This window comes from Pinus tabuliformis, chromosome 5_1, assembly GCF_031772625.1.
Source record: "Pinus tabuliformis cultivar Carrire ecotype Pingquan chromosome 5_1, CPIR1, whole genome shotgun sequence".
NCBI lineage: Eukaryota > Viridiplantae > Streptophyta > Pinopsida > Pinales > Pinaceae > Pinus > Pinus tabuliformis.
Window position 1 is genome coordinate 684,660,241 of NC_142305.1, and position 16,826 is coordinate 684,677,066.

General features: G+C 40.1%; 1 pseudogene; it reads left to right on the plus strand.

Moving 5' to 3' along the window:
- Nucleotides 1–4,590: 4,590 nt before the first annotated feature.
- Nucleotides 4,591–16,826, plus strand: part of LOC149166799 (lysine-specific histone demethylase 1 homolog 3-like) — a 48,126-nt pseudogene continuing 35,890 nt past the window's right edge.

A 16,826-nucleotide genomic window follows, 5' to 3' on the forward strand; every position in this document is an offset into this window, starting at 1 on the left:
AAACTCCATCAGTTCTTTGTATTAGGAAATCTGAAAGTTACAGCGCAGCTCTTAGAGCGAAAATCATCAACCAACCCCAAATACGTTCTATGGGGAGGTATATATATAGAAATATGATACAAAATATCTAGATGATGAGTCTTCATGTAATAAATTACATCACCAACTCTTCCAAGGAAGTAAATGAAGAATTAAATACTGTAGTTAATATTGGCTTGCTAGCTGTCTATTATGTCAGAGAATTTTTTACTTTCTGGGCTGAATTAGTCGGCTGCCTGCCACACATTTATTCTGCGTGTGCTTTTCTGATGTTGTTATGCTTCCTGTTGTTGTCTTGGTCTTCATCCTTGGTGCTGGGCTACTTTACTTTTGATGAGCTATAATTAACATTCCAATTCTGCTTTATGCTACTTTGCTGGACTGTGCCATCTATATATGCTGAACTGTAGTTTACAAAAAAGAATTAATACCCAAAATCACTTGAGCAATGTCTCCATCATTCCTCTCCACCAATCTTCTGTAGGTAGCTGATGCCTTTGAATTTTTATCAATGTTTCATCAGCTTCTATGTATCTGTAAAAGTTTGGCTGGTCTTCAAAGAGATGATTTATCTCATGTGCAATATAGAATAGATTTTCTAATTTATCAAAGACAGCCTATCTAGTTGGAGGCCCTGTATCTTCTGAAGTGCTTGAGGAAGCTGTGATTTGATTGGTAGCATAATTGTTCACTCTGTTGGCATAATGCTCATATGACAGCAGTTTTCCAACACTGGTTACTAGGCTAGGTAGCCCTCTGCTCTGTAATGCTGTGATCTTTATTCTGAATTCATCCACCTCTGCTTGAATCTCTTGGCATTTTCTCTCCAATGTTTGCACAAAATTCCTAAGGGTTAACACCCTTTTTATTAGCAAAATAGTTTCAGTTTTGTTCCTGATTCCCAATTCGGCCAACTGCCCTTTGGTGCGAGTATTCAAAAATTGGATCATTCTGTTAGCTTGCTCGGGTATGTTTCCTAGAGATGTTCTAGCCTTTTGGTTTTCAAACTGAGCCAATCTTATTAAATCCATTTGCTCATGAATAGTTTCAATGGATTGCCATTGGTCTGTAATGGATTGGCCAATCTTGGCCCACAAGATTTTCTTGATGTCTGCTAGAGTCCTATCAAAAGTGAGCTCTTTCTCCAGCTCCTTTATTCTTCTTTCTAAGGCTTTGACTTCCCTTGTCTTCTCAACCACTTCTTGTTTTGATTTATCATATTTTTCCTCAATCTTAGCCAGATTTTCCTTGGTTTCTTTCAATTCTGCCATTTTCAGTTCCAAGGCTTCTATTTCTTTCATCATGTTGTCCATTTTCAAGCTGGTGCCTTGCTCTGTAGGTGCTGAGGTAGTTGCTGAAATTGGTGCTGAGCTTGAGGCACCTGCTTCTGATGTTGTACCAGTGGGAGGGACTGTTGTGGTGGCAGTGGGAGGAGCAGCTATAAGAATCTGAGCTGTTTGAATTGGCTGAGAGGCCAACTCTCCCTGTCTTCCCTGTAATGATGCCTCCAAGGCACTTTCTGTTTCTACCAACCTTTTATGTAAGGTTGTAAGCAAAGCTACTACGTCCTGCTCCTCTTTTTGTTGGGCCACCTCTGTAGCTTGAGGATGCAATGTGGGTGATAGCTTGATTTGTCTTCTTAGGGCAGCTATGTCTTCATCCTTCTTTTTTATCAAAGCTTGCACACCCTTGGGATCAGTGGGGTCATGTCCCAGCTCTATGATAATCTCCTCCAAGGACTTGATTCTATTGTCCTTGGCCTGTGATGAAGCTTTCTCTAACTCTAGTTGGGCAGCAGTATTGTGCAAAGAGTTTTGCAATCTGTGGGCTAACAATGTCTTATCTGCTAGAGTAGAATATACCATCTCCCCAGTCTGCTTGTGCAATTCAATCTGGTCCATCGGATGGATATCCTTGGCAAACATTTCCAGATTGGTTCTAATGTAATTAATAGCTGGTTGGGGTTTCTGAGTTGTGGGTCTGAAGTGACCGAGGGTCATTCTTCCTTCCTGGATGTCATAGGCTGCCATTAACCTTTGTTGATTGGTAGGGGCCATCCTTATTAGCTGGTTGTATAGTTGTAGTCTCACTGGCTCATTCCTGGCTTTGATATCAGTGAATTCTTTTTTAATATCAGAGGCATGTCTGCCCTGTTGCCTTGTGGATGTTACTTCCACCCCCTGCTATCTCTCTTGCTCCTGCTGAAAAGAGCTGGCCAATGTCTCCATGCCTGGGGGAATTTGTTGTTCTATGGACCCCTCTGGCATTTCTTCCTCTGAAAAAGGATTTAACCTTTGCCTCTTTTCTCCTTGTTGCTCTGTGGATGTCCCTGGGGGGCTATCTTCCTGCCTATCCCTCTTCTTTGCCCTTTCCTCAGTTAGAGGTGTTTGTAGCACAAGAATTTCAGTCACTTTTGCTTCAGTTACAGGGTCTTGCCCTTGACTCTGTCCATCTGTAGAAGTAGGCCGGTCTGTCATTACTTCTTGCTATTCTAAATTTTTCACTTGCTCTTCTGAATGCTGCACTGCCTTTCCTTTATCTATTGCTGCAGGTGGGGTGCTTACTTGGGCAGGTTGTTGGGAGGTAGTGGCAGATGAGGTGCCTTCTCCAAGATGCCGAGGGGCTGTGAAAAACACCTGTCCAAAAGATTCCAAGTCAACTGCTTTTTCAAGATCTTTGATTGATTTTTCTGCTATTTCTTCCTCTGAAAATTCTTCAACTAGAGTGCCCTTTACCCACTCTTGTTGATTAGCAAATTGCTCAATTTGAGGGATAGTGCAGTGTTCATATGCTACAAGCCTGTATTTGATTCTTTTAAGGCTTATAAAGTGATTGGGGTCATATGGTGCCCAATAAAAGCTTGTTTTTAGTAATAGAAAAATTTTCAACATTTTGTGTACCTCCACCCAAGCTTCTTCTCTTTTATTGAAAATGAATGGACCCAATTGGTGTCTGATTTTCAGCTATGCCTTTTTGCTTTTGCCATAGAAATGGATCAGATCTGCATTACCAAATTGCCGGAAGTATTCCAAGGCAAATAGTCTCATTGGGACATATTTAGGTAGTCTGTAAGGGGCCAATTCACAGCCATAAACCCTGATTACCATGTGGTTTTGGTCAAAATACCAATCACCAATGCTGTAGCTTTTGGAAAGTTGCAGGATCTTTTGCATCTCATCAGTAATTCTGGGAGGAGGATTTGTTGATAATAAGTAGGTAGCTGGATAGACAAAAAGGTCAATGAACTCACAATATGTATATGGCGAGTAATAAACATGGTGGCAGACTGGTGACCAGAATATTACAGACCTTCGCTCCCCCTTGGCATCTAATTTTCTGAGGAAAACAGGGAAACTATCAGGCTGATAGTACATTAGCAAGTGATATATATAGGAGGTATGTTTGAACACCCTTTCTCTCTCCAGGTTCATGAATTGCTCATGAATCTTATCAGCAATAAAGGTGGCATAATCATATTGGACAGCAGGGGGCTGTCCTGGAGCAAACATAGACAACATTACTAAAACTGTCTCATCCACATACTCACTGGTATTGAATCCCAAGATGCAGGATATGATATCTACCAGCATTCTTCCTGTTTCATTAAACCATACATGCAGATAAGGAGGAGGCTGCTGGAATTGGCAATCTGGTTGCATGAACAGCTGGGCAATTCTTGTGATCTCTGAGCTGGGCAGCTTGGCACCTTGGTCCAGCAAAAGTTTCATGGAGAGAGGAACTAGAGGCTTTGTTGGCTCAAAATTGAGCATCTTGTTTATGGCTTGAGGGGTGATGTGAAACAAAACAGTCTCAGATGGAGCCAAACTTGCTCTTTGAGTGGGCTCATAATTCTCACAGCATTGATGGATAAGGTCAAGGAATACATTAACTTGTGGGAGATAGTGAATTGGCAGATTGGACTCCCAGATACCAAGGATATCAGCATTGCTCCTGTATTTCTTTCTTAACTCACAAAAGGTTTCAATATGATATTTGTTGGTGAGTTCCACTGTTTCTTTCATTTGGTAATCTCTGTCAGCAAGGGCCAGCCATTCCAGGTTCCTATGTGGTGCATTCAAAGGAGCAATATTTAATGTTGTGGGAGTGGCCATTTTGAGGTTTATATGTGCTTATCCTTGGAAACAAGATTAGTGTAACAACAGGCTGATGAAAGAGCTTCTGAGGATTTGCAAAATAGCTACACAATGAGTTCAAATGAGGCAATAGCCTTTCAAGGCCCGTGGCTATTATAAAAGAGGTCACTTTGCAGAGTTTTTGAAAAACTTTTCTTTTCTTTGATGAATACACTGGGATTTAAAAGGACTGTGGGCAAACTGCAGAGGGAAATGGGGATAGTTCTCAGCCCAATTACTGAATTTTTTATAGTGGAATGTGGTAAAAAGGGGACAATTCTGTGTTGTATGGAGTTTTGTCGACAACCCGAGCTTAAAAACATTTTTTAATGGCGAATTTGCAAGTTGTCGCGGGTTCAGAGGGTTCCTGGTGAACAGAGGGTTACTGAGTGAATTCAAGCAGCGTTTAGGTGCAAAAATGTGCTTGGTTTGGATAGTTGCAGAGTTTTTAAGCAAGAAAAATAGAGAAATTGGCGAAAACAGGGGTAAACAGGTAGAATTTTGGGCAAATACCTGGTTTTATAGAGTCGAGGGTGTCGCGCTGGTTCAATGGCGAGCAATTGAGTCGAAGTTGCAGGCGGCAATGGCTAGGATAGACAAATTTGCATTTGGGCTGACAAATGACGTAAAACGGCATGCACTGGTGCTTCCAACTTGTCCAATAGAAATGAACAAATCAGTCGAAAACATACGTTTTTATGCAATTTTGGCATATTTGGCGCTTTTCTGTATTGATGTCAGCATGACATCATCGGCGGGTCCTAGGTACGGCAGGGTGATGTGGCAGGTGACGGGACCGACGACGTGGCACAGGACACGGTGGCAAGGTGGGGACATAGGCAGATGAGTTGGCGATGATACGGCGCGGCGGCAGGTTGACGCGAAAGTGACGTGTGCGGCGACGTGGCGCTGACGTGAGGGGCGGGAAGGCAGAAGGTGGTTTGTGGTTTTATCGGACTGCCTTTGATACGGAGGCGGTAAGTGTCAGAGGGGATCCGATACAATCACATGGAGACACGCATATTCTGTACGGCGGAGAAACCGCTATGCTATCGGAAGCTAACTGTTAAACGTCGGGGGCGCTCCGAAATTCACTTGGGTCGTCGGATCTGCACGGCACAGATCAATGGTTGACGGGACGTGGACATGGTGGGGTGATACAGCGCGAGGATCCACCCGTATTTTAACTATTATAAAATATACCGTGGGGGGAACTTAGGTGATGTGGGTTTTTATATGGGTTTGTAAGTGGGCGCCAGTGGTTATTAATTTGATTGAATATCAAATTAATCCAAAATAAAATGTATGCGTGGAAGATATTGCTATAAGGTTTATGTGTGAGAGGGGGGTTTTAATTTGACCGAATTTTAAATTAACCCCAGTTTTAGACTCAGAAGGGCTAATAGTAGTCCCAAATGGACTATTATTTCCCAAGACTTATGTTATATGGCTATAGTGCCAAGGGGTGGGAATATTTATTATTTTTGGGTTTTTAATATGATTTTTGTAGAAATAGGGACGAGGAAGTAGTTTTTAGGGAGCTATATAATAGAATTAGGGGTTAATATGAGTTTATGGATTGAAATTGAATGAATGAATGCTAAGTCCATAGTATGAAAACTTAGACATAAGAAGATGAAAGGGGTATAGAATGATTTTTACACAAGAAATGTGGCTTCTTTTTATTGAAGAAAGTCAAAGCTTGATTTAGTATTTTTACAAAAATGAAGTGAAAATAGGACTTGTTGGGCAGATCCCAAGGTCCTTCAGGGGATGTTAGTGAGTGATTTATGGGGGAAAGAGGGGAATTAGACATGCTTCCATAGTTCTGCCACCAAAAAACTGCTTTGATATTCCTTTCATTGATGAGATAAGCTCTGATTGATAATGTACCAGGTGATCCAAACCTTGCTTCTGCAGCCTCAAACTACCTACCCAGCCTAATACACCTAACATTTTTTCTTCCTTTTGCATGGGTGCACTTAGACTTGCAGACCCTGATTATCCTCTTTTCTTTTGACTTCCCTCCTATCTAAATCTACCCTTATCTCTTCCAAGGGCCTAGATTAAGTAGTTGGGCTCCTTAATTTCTCTACTTAGCTAGGGATCTACCTAGCTTTAACTGTTTGGATAGATATTCATCCTCTAGGCTAGAACAAGAAATTTAAAATATGGCATGGTCCAGATTGAACTGTGGGGCCACCCATCCAGCTGACAGTGGCAATTGGGCTAGCCACTTTCTTGGTCTTTCTTTGGGGTTCATTTTTGTTTTTTCTTTATGACCAATTTACTCTTTTTTCCCTTTGATAATTCTTTTAGGGCATACCCTCTTTACATTTTTTAACTTTCTCTAATTCTTTTACAAAATATGAAACCTTTGTAGCATGAAAAGATGAACATATTTGGCACTTCCCAGGTCAATCATGAAAAATGAAACCTATTGGTATAGGAACCTAACAGTGGCTCCACTTGGGGATGGCCTTTCCTTGTGAAAGGCCAAGAACAGCAGGTCAGATTGCCTTGTTTTTTAACTATTGCTGTAGCCTGAAATTTCCTTCTCTTGAATATTAATGATCTGAACCTCTGTATCCTGTATACAGTCCTTATGAGCTGATCTGTCTTTACTGGTTTCTCTGAATATTTATCATCATCTTCATAGTTTCCAAGTCTTGCTCTTGATTTCTAATGATAGGCTCAAAACATATATCAAAAATTGGTGCAGTTCCCTGATTTTCCTCAAAATTTACTTCACTTGTTTCTTTATCTAACTGCTGTAAATACAAATGCTAGAATTACAAATATTTATGTACAATACATAGTGGTGTTATGCTGATTGGCTGGAATCAAAATAATGTTTGAGCATTCGCCCATTGACTGGGCCTTCTTCAGTATTTGAGCCATCCAAACTACTCAAGAAATAGGTATTGTTACCTTGTAGAGCATGTATGACATAGGGTCCTTTCCAAAGAAAATAAAATTTGCCATGTTTCCCTTTGTCTTCTCTCCTAGAATTCCATCTCAACACTTTGTTTCCTATGAAGAAGTCTTCAACCTTTATTCTCTTGTCAAAGATCTTCTTGAGTTTATCCTGTAGAATCTGGGTTCTCTGATATACTTCTTCTCTTGTTTGCTACAAATGTATAGTCTGGTTGATCCTTCTTTGAATATCATTGGGCTCTGCATGTATTTCTTGTAGTAGCTTGATCACAGGGATTCCCAAAGATGAAGGGAATCTTGCCTCCATTCCATAAACTAGTTCATATGGACTTGTACCAATGGATCTCTTAGTGGTCAATCTGTCTGCCCATAGTGCATTCACCAACTTCTTATGCCAATTCTTTTTGTTCTCCTCCAAGACCTTTTTGATGATGTTGATAAGGCTTTTGTTTGAAGACTCAGCTAGGCCATTGCCTTGAGGGTAATAGGCTATGGAATGGCCCAAGGTCATATGGTATTTATGGAAAAAGTTGACCATTTTTTTGGATTTGAAAGCAGCAGCATTGTCTGTAATAATTTTATCTGGACAGCCAAACCTGGACAAGATGTTGGTTTCTAAAAATTGCATAATGATTGAGTCATTGGCTTGCCTACAAGGGATGGCTTCTATCCATTTGGTAAAGTAGTCTGTAGCAGTTAAAATCCATCTATTTTGGCCAGAGGATGAAGGGTGGATTTCACCAATGAAGTCTAAACCCCACTGCTGAAATGGTCTTTCAGTTGAGATAGGTTTGAGTGGTAGAGGTAACAGTTTTCTCTTGCCTTCAAAGATTTGGCACTTGTGGCAACACATTACAATTTTTTTCACATCAGCAAACAAGGAGGGCCAGTACAATCCAGCCCTTAGGATTTTATCAGATGTAGACTTCCAGTGTAAGTGTCCTCCACAGTCACCTGCATGAAATTCTTTAAGGACATTGTCAGTTTCATCCAATGTTAGACAATTAAGTAAAATTCCTTCATGATTTTTCCAAAACAAAGAATTGTATATGATACAAAACTTTGATGCTTTCATTTTCAAGAATATTTTCTTAGTTCCGGACAACCCTGGAGGAGCTTGTAGGTTTAACAATACAAAACATATATCAGCATACCAGGGAGATTGCAAAAAGGCTTGATTGATCTGTGGAGTCGCCATCTCCTGTTCGTTGTCCAGTTCATTGATGTCAAGGGCTTGGAAATTGGTTTCAGTCATTAGTTTGGCTAACCCTTGTCCTTTTATTAGTTTTGTAGGCTTGATTTCAATGTCATATTCTAGGATATTGGCAATCCATTTTCCCCTTTTGCCTTCAATTCCTTCTTGTGTTAAAATGTCCTTAACCACAACATTTGGGACATAGGCAATCACATGAGAGTATAAAATGTAGATTCTAAAATCTTTGATGGCCTTTACCAGGGCATAAGATTGCTTATCCATAATCTGATATTTTAAGGGAGCATCTCTAAGGGTTTTGCTGAAAAATGCAATGGGCTTCTCACACCCTTGGTCATCTTTTTGCAATAGGACAACAACAATTGTGTGCTCAGAGGCAAAGGAAAAATTGATGAAATCTCTATCAAACCTGGGACTTGTGAGGACTGGTGTATTTGTCAAAGCTCTTTTGATGTCCTCAAAGGCTTGTTGGCTTCCATGGTCCACTTGACTTTAGAGTCTTTCTTCAGCATATTGTTTAGTAGTCTTATGAGCTCGGCCAAATTAGGAATGAATGTTCTCAAGAAGTTAATCTTCCCTAAAAAGGTTTGTAGTTCTTTGATGTTTCTTGGATGAGGCACTTGTAGGATAGCTTGAATTCTGTTTGGGTCGATCCTAATGCCATCCTTTGAAATGATGTGACCTAGGAGCTTGCCCTCTTGTAGGCCGAACAGTGATTCCTTTGGGTTTAAAGATATGCCACACTTTCTGCAAATTAGGAACACTTGTCTTAAATGTTCTAAGTGTTCTTGGTCAAATTTTGAAAAGGCAGTGAGATCATCAAGGTAGACTACTAGAAAATCATGGATCTCTTTGGCAAAGGCTATGTCCATTGCTCTTTGAAAAGTGACCCCTGCATTTTTAAGTCCAAAACGCATTTTGAAATATTTAAAGGTTCCCTAAGGTGTTGTAAAGGTAGTTTTGTCTTGATCATCCGGGTGTACTAAAATCTGATTGAATCCTGAGAATCCATCTAACAATGAGATCCTAGAGGCTCCCACTACCCTTTGTAGGATATGGTCCATTTTTGGTAAGGGATAATGGTCTTTGAGAGAGACTTTTTTCAAGTTTCTTAGGTCCACACACAATCTAATCTCCCCCGTTTTCTTCCTGGTAGGCACTAGATTTGAAATTCACTCTGAAAACCTGATTGGAGCAATGATTCTAGCCTCGTACATTTGTTTAACTTCTTTTTCAATTAGGGGAAGGAGAAATGGATTGACCCTTCTAAGCTTCTGTTTAAAATGCTTTTGATTCTCTTTCAAGGATATAGTGTGTTGGATAACTGAGGTATCATAACATTTGAGGTCTTCATAACTCCAAGCAAATACATCTTGGAATTCCTTAAGCAAGTCAATATATTTCAGTTTTTGATCAGCAGGCAAAGCTTTGGAGAGTTTTACCATTTTGGGATTTTGTGTGGTTCCAATGTTGCAGTCCTCAATTTCAGCATTTAGTGGTTGCATCTTTGGCTTCCTAGAAATATCATTTGAATCGAATAGATCCTCCAAAGGAGTCAAGCCTGTGGGCAGAAACTTGTCTTTTAGATCAATTACTTCAGCTTCCGCCTCAGCTATTTCATCAAAATCTGTTTGCTTCAGCTATTTTACATTCTTGTCATTAAAAGTAGTTGGATGCAAAATCAGATTTGTTGTTTCAGCTGATATATTCTGCTTAATTTTGTCTGTCTATTGTTGATCATCCATAGTGCAAGTGTCAATGTTCATACTGGAAAACTCCTCCTTCAAAGTCAGGGAATTATTTATCTGTATGTCACTTTCAAAGACTTGCCAATTTTTGACAATATCTGGGACAGCAGGCCTATGTTTGATTCCAGCTGTGAAATGGTGGTTGGGTTCAAAGGGTAGCTTACATGTGTTGGCAAAAGTTGCCAAGCTATGTGCATGTAAATTATGCTTTCTTGAGATTTTGGTGAGCTGAAATTCTAGGAAAGTGTTAAGTATTTCAATGGCTGCACCTCTATAAGCCCTCAACCTAAGATCATTTGTGACAAAATTTCCCTTCATCTGCTGTATGATCAGATCTGAATCCCCTAAAATTGAGACTTTGGTTGCACCTATGTTTTTGATGAGTTTGAGACCTAACAAAAGGGCTTCATACTCGGCAATATTGTTTGTGCATCTAAAGTTTAATCTGTATGCATGAACTTCAGCCTGGTCATTTTGCATGTTGTGTACCTAGACCCCTGCCCCTGCTCCTAATTTGTTGACTGAGCCATCAAACTCTAAATACCATAAGATTTCATGGTCAAGTTTTGCATTGAGAGTTTTAGAAAGTTGCACCATGGGCAGATTGGGTTCTTGTAAGTCATTTGATGTGTCATTTTTCTTTATTGCATTAGCCATATTGATAGTTTTTTGATCTGGATCAATAGATTATTCATTCATACTCTCTGGTTGTGCTGTTATTAGGAGTTTGGCATCAGTTTTGGTGCACATGTCGGCATTATACAAAATGAATGAATCCATGTCGGAGTGTATTGAATAAATGGGGAAGTTTTGGGGCTTTTCTTGACTACTCACCACATATTTCATTAGTGTTTCATAGTACAATCTCTTTGGCTGTCCAAAGACTGGAATAGTGGCATAGGACATGTCCAACTGCAAGGATCCTTGGAGTTTGGCCCCCCAAGATCTGGATAAAAGCATGCCATATTTGTGTGGAATATCAGCTACCACCACATCCATCAGAATTGTTTTGGTTGGGTATTGGACCAGGGAGACACACAAATCTTTAAATAGGCCTAGACACCTAACTTGGCTGGAATCAAATGAGAACAAATCTTTGTATGGTCTTGTGATATCTAGGTCTAGCTTTTCCATCACATATTTAGGCATTAGGTTGTGTGAAGCTCCCGAATCAAACATTGCATTGTGTAACACCTTGTCATGAATGTTTAAACTGACATAAAAAGGTGGAACTCCTCCATTTGTTGTCTTTCCATTAACTTCAGGGCCAAAAAGTAGTTCAGGTTGATCATCTAGAACATTTACAGCATCCCTATTGTCTGATATTTGGAGTGACCTATTGATTTGCTGTCTATATACTTCATGTTTGGCGAGCTCAGAGAGAGGAATAGCTATCTTCAGCTTACCTATTTTTGTTTCCAAGTTGAAGGGTTTTTCTATCTGAGTCTTTGTATTATGGGCAGCAGATTTTTCCTTTTCAGCTGAATTTTCAGTGACCTTTTCTTCATCATGGGTATGATTTTGAATTGAATATGTTTTGAATTTATTTTCAGGAATGCTGTTTGAACTTGCTTTTGAGGGGAGGGATGAGGATGGCTGATTTTTAGAGGGATGTACATCTGATATATCCTCCAAAATGACTTCTAATGGGTTTGGGTCTGTTTTATCATAGGATTATGGGAGAACAACCTTGTCTTTTGTCCTTTTTGGCTGTTTATTATCCTTTGGTTTGATAGGTTCAAGCACATCTGTGGTTCTACTCCTTAGTTTATATTGTTTATGTACCTCATAAACTGCTGCATCATAGCCTTCCCTAAAATCAAATGACTCTCCTGATTTGGTTTGAAATTGGTTGAAATTATGGGCTTCTTGATCTTCTTGTGTTAGAAAGACTTGTTGTTCACTGTCTAAGCCCATTAAGTTGATGTGAGGGTCCTCTGTTGGTTCACTAGATGTTGAGGCTTTGGCGTAGTTCTCTTGAAATGGAGGTCTGATGTTATGATCAGAGCCAACCCTCCCAACATTTGGATTTTGATTTTTTCTAAAATTTGGGTTCCTAGCAGTACTTGGTTGACCTTCCCATGATGATTTTATCTCGATGGTTTCCACTCTATCCCAAAGTCTGTCCATACCTTTGATGATTGCATCCAATTTTTGTTCGAATGCTGAAGGTTCTTCTTTAAAAGTAGTTCTTCTCTCAGCTCTTGCCCGATTTCTTTTAGCAATAAGATTTGCCTCTACACTAACAGCTATAACATGTCTACTAAGGTAGGAAGGGCTCTTTCCCTCAGTTGATATGCCATATCAGAGTCAAATCCATCAGGGAATTTGATTAAGGCTAAGTTAGGTGGAGCTCTAAGCTTTTGAGGGATGGCATTGTAAACATTGTTGAATCTTGCACAATAATCTAGGACAGTTTCTTGTGGGCCTCTTTTTATAGTGTCATACTCAGATAAAATGTGCAGTGGATATTTTTTCTTTTCCCATCTGTTGAGAAATGTATGGTAAAGAGCATCCGGATTGGCTATTGAATTTACAGCAAGTGCTCTGAACCAAGTTCTTACTTCCCCTGTTAGACTTTGGACAAAAATTTTCATTCTCACATCATCATCATCTATCTCATAATTCTCAAAGTAGTCTTGCATTTTCTTTGTATGTTGTAGGGAAGTATATGTACCTGTACCATCAAAATAAGTGATCTTACTTTGATAATCCTGAGGCATAACCCCGAGATTTCTAGGTAGCTACAAAGGGGCATATCTATTTGCCATATTTACAGGAACAAATGGAACAACAGGAAGAAATGGGACAGCTGGAACAACAGTAATGGTGGTAGAAATATGGGTAGTAGATGGTGGTGTAGAGAAGGCGCTTTGAGAAGTGGATGAGGAAGAAGGAGAAGAAGGAGTTATGTGAGGACGGACTGAAGGTTTAGCAGGGGTTGGAATATAACTTTGTTGAACTGCTTCAGGGCTAGAATCAACAAGATCTTCTTGTTCCTCTTGTTTCCTAAGAATCTTTGGGATTAAATTAGGATTGTCAAAAACAGCTGGAGGATCTGGGTTAGGATTTGACCTGGTATAACGAGTTTTCTTCTTTGGAGCCAACTTCAAAATTTGTTTTTGGTATTTTTCTCGGAGAATTTCCGATTTTAGGAAGGAACTGATCAAAGTTTTTGGAACAGTTGTTTGAAGCTTAAAACTAGAATGAAGATTGACTAAAGCAGCTTTTATTTAATCCTGTAAATGCAAAGCAAGAACAGTTTCAAAGGCTTCCTCGCTGACATTCAAGCTTCATCTGTAGTTTTAAGGAATAGACAGCAGTTGAAAAATTGGTTCGTCCCCAGCGGAGTCGCCAATGATGTTATCACTCAGGTTGTTCCCTTTGACTCCCAAGGGAATACGGCTGAGGTAACCACTAACCAATATTTTAGCTATAGGTCCTAGCCTACCTGCAACCAGAGAGGGCTCTCTCTTTATGATTTAAATTTGTTTTGGTGTAATTTTAGGCTAGTTATAATGTGCAGGATTTTGTTTTGAGTTTGGTTGGATGATGGTTTCAAATAGATCGGATATGCAGCTCTCAGAATAACTTAAACCATTGGGAAATGGAGTCAATAACTGTGTATTGCTGAAAGTGCTTGTTGGGAAAGAAGTAATACTACAGAGCCAGATAGGTATCCATGAAACAAATCTTCAAATTTAGGAATCGATGGCATGGAATCAGGGAATGAAAGGCAGTCAAGAATCTTTCACTATGCTGATAGAGGGAAAGGTGAGAATATTATCTAGGAGAAGTTAAGAATTCCTAAACAGCATTCACAATGAAAGAATCAGTGCAAATATGAGCAATTAAGAATTCATATTCATGACCAGTTCTGCAGAAAACATAATTAGAAACAGAGATTGAGCAAAGGGTGTATTTAAACAAGTCCTGAGCTATTCTTTTTCTCTGTCGTTGAGATCATGAAACATACATGTGAATTTGGCAAACATAGAAAGGACAAAACATGGTTTAGAAAAACTTATTGTTTCATTAAACAACACAGGAATCCTGTAGCAGAACGCAGCTCATCACATTCACATCCAGACAGTGCAGAAATCATAAACTCCATCAGCTCTTTGTATTAGGAAATCTGAAAGTTACAGCGCAGCTCTTAGAGTGAAAATCATCAACCAACCCCAAATACGTTCTATGGGGAGGTATATATACAGAAATATGATACAAAATATCTAGATGATGAGTCTTCATGTAATAAATTACATCACCAACTCTTCCAAGGAAGTAAATGAAGAATTAAATACTGTAGTTAATATTGGCTTGCTAGCTGTCTATTATGTCAGAGAATTTTTGACTTTCTCGGCTGAATGAGTCGGCTGCCTGCTGCGCATTTATTCTGTGTGTGCTTTTCTGATGTTGTTATGCTGCCTGTTGTTGTCTTGGTCTTCATCCTTGGTGCTGGGCTACTTTACTTTTGATGAGCTGTAATTAACCTTCCAATTCTGCTTTATGTTGCTTTGCTGGTCTGTGCCATCTGTATATGCTGAATTGTAGTTTACAAAAAAGAATTAATACCCAAAATCACTTGAGCAATGTCTCCATCATTCCTCTCCACTAATCTTCTGTAGGTAGCTGATTCCTTTGAATTTTTATTAGTGCTTCATCAGCTTCTGTGTATCTGTAAAAGTTTGGCTGGTCTTCAAAGAGATGATTTATCTCATGTGCAATATAGAATAGATTTTCTAATTAATCAAAGACAACCTGTCCAGTTGGAGGCCCTGTATCTTCTGAAGTGCTTGAGGAAGCTGTGATTTGATTGGCAGCATAATTGTTCACTCTGTTGGCATAATGCTCATGTGACAGTAGTTTTCCAGCACTGGTTACTAGGCTAGGTAGCCCTCTGCTCTGTAATGCTGTGATCTTTATTCTGAAGTCATCCACCTCTACTTGCATCTCTTGGCATTTTCTCTCCAATGTTTGAACAAAATTCCTAAGGGTTAACACCCTTTTTATTAGCAAAATAGTTTCAGTTCTGTTCCTGATTCCCAATTTGGCCAACTGCCCTTTGGTGCGAGTATTCAAAAATTGGATCATTCAGTTAGCTTGCTCGGGCATGTTTCCTAGAGATGTTCTAGCCTTTTGGTTTTCAAACTGAGCCAAGCTTATTAAATCCATTTTCTCATGAATAGTTTCAATGGATTGCCATTGGTCTGTAATGGATTGGCCAATCTTGGCCCACAAGATTTTCTTGATGTCTACTAGAGTCCTATCAAAAGTGGGCTCTTTCTCCAGCTCCTTTATTCTTCTTTCTAAGGCTTTGACTTCCCTTGTCTTCTCAGCCACTTCTTGTTTTGATTTATCATATTTTTCCTCAATCTTCGCCAGCTTTTCCTTGGTTTCTTTCAATTCTTCCATTTGCAGTTACAAGGCTTCTATTTCTTTCATCATGTTGTCCATTTTCAAGCTGGTGCCTTGCTCTGTAGGTGCTGAGGTAGTTGCTGAAATTGGTGCTGAGCTTGAGGCACCTGCTTCTGATGTTGTACCAGTGGGAGGGAATGTTGTGGTGGCAGTGGGAGGAGCAACTGTAAGAATCTGAGCTGTTTGAATTGGCTGAGAGGCCAACTCTCCATGTCTTCCCTGTAATGATGCCTCCAAGGCACTTTCTGTTTCTACCAACCTTTTATGTAAGGTTGTAAGCAAAGCTACTACGTCTTGCTCCTGTTTTTGTTGGGCCACCTCTGTAGCTTGAGGATGCAATGTGGGTGACAGCTTGATTTGTCTTCTTAGGGCAGCTATGTCTTCATCCTTCTTTTTTATCAAAGCTTGCACACCCTTGGGATCAGTGGGGTCATGTCCCAGCTCTATGATGATCTTCTCCAAGGACTTGATCCTATTGTCCTTGGCCTGTGATGAAGCTTTCTCTAACTCTAGTTGGGCAGCAATATTGTGCAAAGAGTTTTGCAATCTGTGGGCTAACAATGTCTTATCTGCTAGAGTAGAATATACCATCTCCCCAGTCTGCTTGTGTAATTCAATCTGGTCCATTGGATGGATATCCTTGGCAAACACTTCCATATTGGTTCTAATGTAATCAGCAATTGATTGGGGTTTCTGAGTTGTGGGTCTGAAGTGACCGAGGGTCATTCTTCCTTCCTGGATGTCATAGGCTGCCATTAGCCTTTGCTGATTGGTAGGGGCCATCCTTATTAGCTGGTTGTACAGCTGTAGTCTCACTAGCACATTCCTGGCTTTGATATCAGTGAATGCTTTTTTAATATTAGAGGCCTGTCTGCCCTGTTGCCTTGTGGATGTTACTTCCACCCTCTGCTGTCTCTCTTTCTCCTGCTGAAAAGAGCTGGCCGATGTCTCCATGCCTGGGGGAATTTGCTGTTCTATGGGCCCCTCTGGCATTTCTTCCTCTGAAAAAGGTTTTAACCTTTTCCTCTTTTCTCCTTGCTGCTCTGTGGATGTCCCTAAGGGGGTCTCTTCCTGCCTATCCCTCTTCTTTTCCCTTTCCTTAGTTAGAGGTGTTTGTAGCACAGGAATTTCAGTCACTTTTGCTTCAGTTACACGGTCTTGCCCTTGAATTTGTCCATCTGTAGAAGTAGGCCGGTCTGTCATTGCTTCTTGCTGCTCTAAATTTTTCACTTGCTCTTCTGAATGCTGCATTGCCTTTCCTTTATCTGTTGCTGCATGTGGGGCACTTACTTGGGCAGGTTGCTGGGAGGTAGTGGCAGATGAGGTGCCTTCTCCAAG